General features: G+C 49.4%; 1 pseudogene; it reads left to right on the top strand.

The window, feature by feature from the left end:
* Nucleotides 1-4,610: 4,610 nt before the first annotated feature.
* Nucleotides 4,611-5,561, top strand: part of LOC119273282 — a 5,305-nt pseudogene continuing 4,354 nt past the window's right edge.

The following is a 5,561-nucleotide window of genomic DNA, read 5'->3' as shown; positions in this document are numbered from 1 at the left end:
TCATTCTAAGCAAATAAGATGTATAAACATGATAAACATCACATGCAACCAAATAGTGACATGATATGGCCAATATCACTTTGCTCCTTTTGATCTCCATCTTCGGGGCTCCATGATCATCATCGTCACCGGCATGACACCATGATCTCCATCATCATGATCTCCATCATCGTGTCTTCTTGAAGTTGTCACGTCATCTATTACTTCTACTACTACAGCTAACGGTTAGCAATAAAGTAAAGTAATTACATGACGTTTATGTTGACACGCAGGTCATAAATACATTAAGACAACTCCTATGGCTCCTGCCGGTTGTCATACTCATCGACATGCAAGTCGTGATTCCTATTACAAGAACATGATCAATCTCATACATCACATATATCATTCATCACATCCTTTGGCCATATCACATCACATAGCATACCCTGCAAAAACAAGTTAGATGTCCTCTAATTGTTGTTTGCATGTTTTACGTGGCTGCTATGGGTTTCTAGCAAGAACGTTTCTTACCTACGCAAAGACCACAACGTGATATGCCAATTGCTATTTACCCTTCATAAGGACCCTTTTCATCGAATCCGATCCGACTAAAGTGGGAGAGACAGACACCCGCCAGCCACCTTATGCAACTAGTGCATGTTTGTCGGTGGAACCGGTCTCACGTAAGCGTACATGTAAGGTTGGTCCGGGCCGCTTCATCCCACAATGCCGCCGAATCAAGATTGGACTAGTAACGGTAAGCATATTGAACAAAATCAACGCCCACAACTACTTTGTGTTCTACTCGTGCATAGTAACTACGCATAGACCTAGCTCATGATGCCACTGTTGGGGAATGTAGCAGAAATTCAAAAAATTTCCTACGTGTCACCAAGATCTATCTATGGAGAGACCAGCAACGAGGGGAAGGAGAGTGCATCTACATACCCTTGTAGATCGCTAAGCGGAAGCATTCAAGAGAACGGGGTTGATGGAGTCGTACTCGTCGTGATCCAAATCACCGGAGATCCTAGTGCCGAACGGACGGCACCTCCGCGTTTAACACACGTACAGCCCGGTGACGTCTCCCATGCCTTGATCCAGCAAGGAGAGAGGGAGAGGTTGAGGAAGACTCTATTCAGCAGCAGCACAACGGTGTGGTGGTGGTGGAGGAGCGTGGCAATCCTGCAGGGCTTCGCCAAGCACCACGGGAGAGGAGAAGTACTTGGGAGAGGGGAGAGGGCTGCACCAGAACATTGGTATGGCTGCCCTCCCACCCCCACATATATATAGGGGCAAGGGAGAGGGGGGGAGGCGCAGCCTTGGCCCTTCCTCCAAGGAAGGGTGCAGCTAGGAGGAGTCCCTCCTCCCCAAGGCACCTCGGAGGTGCCTTCCCCTTTTAGGACTCTTCCTATCCCTCATCTCTTGGCGCATGGGCCTCTTGGGGCTGGTGCCCTTGGCCCATATAGGCCAAGGCGCACCCCCTACAGCCCATGTGGCCCCTCGGGGAAGGTGGCCCCACCCGGTGGACCCCCGGGACCCTTTCGGTGGTCCCGGTACAATACCGGTGACCCCAAAACTTGTCCCGGTGGCCGAAATAGGATTTCCTATATATAAATCTTTACCTCCGGACCATTCCGGAACTCCTCGTGACGTCTGGGATCTCATCCGGGACTCCGAACAACATTCGGTTACCACATACAAACTTCCTTTATAACCCTAGCGTCATCGAACCTTAAGTGTGTAGACCCTACGGGTTCGGGAGACATGCAGACATGACCGAGATGACTCTCTGGTCAATAACCAACAGCGGGATCTGGATACCCATGTTGGCTCCCACATGTTCCACGATGATCTCATCGGATGAACCACGATGTCAAGGACTTAATCAATCCCGTATACAATTCCCTTTGTCTATCGGTACGATACTTGCCCGAGATTCGATCGTCGGTATACCGATACCTTGTTCAATCTCGTTACCGGCAAGTCTCTTTACTCGTTCCGTAACACATCATCCCGTGATCAACTCCTTGATCACATTGTGCACATTATGATGATGTCCTACCGAGTGGGCCTAGAGATACCTCTCCGTCACACGGAGTGACAAATCCCAGTCTCGATTCGTGCCAACCCAACAGACACTTTCGGAGATACCCGTAGTGTGCCTTTATACCCACCCAGTTACGTTGTGACGTTTGGCACACCCAAAGTATTCCTACGGTATCCGGGAGTTGCACAATCTCATGGTCTAAGGAAATGATACTTGACATTAGAAAAGCTTTAGCATACGAACTACACGATCTTGTGCTATGCTTAGGATTGGGTCTTGTCCATCACATCATTCTCCTAATGATGTGATCCCGTTATCAACGACATCCAATGTCCATGGTCAGGAAACCGTAATCATCTACTGATCAACGAGCTAGTCAACTAGAGGCTTACTAGGGACATGGTGTTGTCTATGTGTCCACACATGTATCTGAGTTTCCTATCAATACAATTCTAGCATGGATAATAAACGATTATCATGAACAAGGAAATATAATAATAATCAATTTATTATTGCCTCTAGGGCATATTTCCAACAGCATACCCAAACTCGCCACAACTCGAGCATCGGTTAAAGCCTCAGATGGGGCCCCTGAAAACCGCAGCCACACCTGTGTGAGCGGTTTGCCCTTAGGCTCCTCCTTTTTCCACTCGTGGAACTCCAGGATACACTTAGTACCAGGCAGACTGCATAACCCGAAACTCAGCAGCTTCTGTAAGTCGTCCACCATTGGGAAATCAACCCTAAAGACATTGTCCTCGATCCGAACAAGTTCCCACTGAAAGTCACCGGGAACCAGTTCCTGAAGTCTCCGCACAATTTGAGCCTCAGACACCACCTCTCGGGTGGCTTTCACAATGCCAGTAGTCATACTCTGAGCCACAACAGTAATATCCCTCGCCGCCGAGGACTCAAAGAAAGTGAGTTCGGCACAATATACTCCATACATCGTGAGCACAGGAGCCTGATCACGCATAACCGGGCAGTTCCCCATAACAGGAGCATTCTTGCCACACAAGCTACATAGTTCCGCTACACATTCTGCAATAAAGTGGCCTTTCTCACCACATCGATAGCATAACATCTTTGAATGGTACGATCCCGCGTTCTCATGATGCCCAGGATAACAATCACAACAGGTTGAATGGTACGATCCCGCGTTCTCGTGATGCCCTGTCCTACCTACTGCTGGTGAGTTTCTTGTGTGGTTCCCCCCATTTTCATGCTGTAATTTTTGCGAGCTCATTTGGTTCCTCTCACATTTGGTTTCCTCCGTACGTGGTGTATCAGGAACATATTTTATACCGGCCCCTTTAATGGAGCGACTTGCTGAGGTCTTCCTGCGGCACGGCGTACAAGGTCACGGTCATGATCATCTCTTTCACATGCATTGTATCAAGTACACCACTGTTGGAACCGCAGCCCTCTCTCACTCTCGGCTAGAGGTAGAAGAAGACACAAAAAATTACGGACCGGCGCACGAAGGCCGTCGTGGGCGCACGCACGCCCTAATCTTCCTTAGGGCATGTACAATGGTTGATAAGATAGTCTTATCTTAAGTTTTGCATGTAATTAGAGATGACAAAAAAACATGTTTACAATGGGTCATCTCTTAGCCTTATCTTCAATAATTAGTTGTTCTTAAAAACATGGTGAGACAAATTGTGCTAAGAGATCATCTCTTGTCTTCTCTTAAATAAGATAAGACAAGCCTTCTCTTATGATTTCTCTCTCCTCCACCTCATCATTTATCCTACGTGGCAGTCTTAAGATAGAACCATTGTACATGCCCTTATCTTTTTAATGGCTACATAGCTGACTCTCACTACAAACAGTACAAGGGAATGGAGTTTATACGGGTGCACGCACTACCCCGTACCCAACTCCTCCGGATCACCCGGCCACGATCCACATGTGCTGCTGCGCACAGGACGCGCTCCTACGCGCCCACGCTGCTGCACTCCGACAGATCGCCAATCCTATCCCGTGAGTCTCGCTAACGACCTGAGCCAACTATCCATACGACTCCTAACTCGAGCACGCCTCGGCCAAACACCAGCGTACCGACCTGGACTAGACACACACGTACACACACGCGCAAACACCCGCCATGGACTCGACCGTGCACTGACACCGGTCGCCACCATCACAGGGCATGGCTTGATGCTAACAACCACTGCCACATCCACATGGGGATGTACGAGGGTCATCATCTGCTCTCACATGTCACCAAAGCACACACAACATCCACACGAACCCTTGGCGATAGGTATAACTACTGTATGTTCTGAATTTTTACTGCTGCCGTGCTCTTGGTGATGGATTCACATAGCTCGGTTGCAAGCTATCCGTGGAGTTGGAGACTGAAGATGCCATTCCCAAATCCCAACCAGTTGAGTTTCTTGTGAGGTTCGCCATTTACATGATGCAAGTTTGCATGTTCATTTGTTTCCTCTCTTTATGCACAGGAAACGACCTTTGGAAACCCACAAAATCCGCACGGGAAATGTGTAACGTGGTTTTGTTAGGAATAGACAGAGACTGGCCCTGGACTGACTTACTGAGGTCTTTCTGCGGCATGGAGTATGAGGTCATGGTCATCTTCTTCACATTGTATATTGAGCACACATCCACACGAATCCTGTTCCAGTCATCCTTGGGTCAACTGTATGTTCGTAACCATTGGTATATATATGAAATAAGGAAGGCAGTCATGAAAGTGGTACCTACAACTACAAGAGAGGCCACTCCTGCCTGACCTGAATTTCTCTAGTGCAAGGTGTAGTGTAGAACTGTAGATCGATGATGGGCATCTTCACTAGTAGAAAAAGGGTCTAATGTGAAACTCATTAGTCCCGATTTGTAATTGAACCGGCACAAATGTGACCATTAGTGCCGGTTCCAACAGCCAGGCGGGCGGCGCTCATTAGTACCGGTTCGTGACGAACCTTTAGTACCGGTTCGTGCCAGGAACCGGTACTAAAGAGGTGGTTTCCTTTAGTACTGGTTGGTGGCTCCAACCGATACTAAGGGGGGGGGGGTGTCTTTAGTACCGGTTGGAGCCACCAACCGGTACTAAAGTTGGTGCGCTGCCACCCGCAGTGCACAATGTTTAGTCCCACCTCGCTAGTTGAGAGGAGCTCGCACCGGTTTATAAGCCCCGCCGCGGCTACCGTGTCGAGCTCCTCTCTAAGCAGGCCTTTGTGGGCCTATTGCAAGTCTTCCGCCCTGTGGGGCCTACTGGGTCGTACGGGCCTGCATTCTGGCCTAACTAGAGATTGGGTTTCTAGTCGTATGCAGGCCGTACCGGCCCCCAACAACTCTGGCATCCCGAGTTGTAACAGGCCAGCAGAGCCCTGAGGGGAACTGGGCACGACCATCCCGTGCTGGTGCCACGCTCGATGGTTGCCCGACGAGCTACGGCCGTGTGAGCTTCGGCTATCCCTTCGGCATCGGATCCAGGTGCTCCCGGGGTCCTGACTTCAACCTCACTTGCAACGACACCGTTCATCCCCCCAGGCAGGGACGG

The sequence above is a fragment of the Triticum dicoccoides genome, chromosome 3A (assembly GCF_002162155.2).
Source record: "Triticum dicoccoides isolate Atlit2015 ecotype Zavitan chromosome 3A, WEW_v2.0, whole genome shotgun sequence".
Classification (NCBI taxonomy): Eukaryota; Viridiplantae; Streptophyta; class Magnoliopsida; order Poales; family Poaceae; genus Triticum; species Triticum dicoccoides.
The sequence above is the reverse complement of the archived record's forward strand: the minus strand, read 5'-3'. Positions and strand labels throughout refer to the sequence as shown.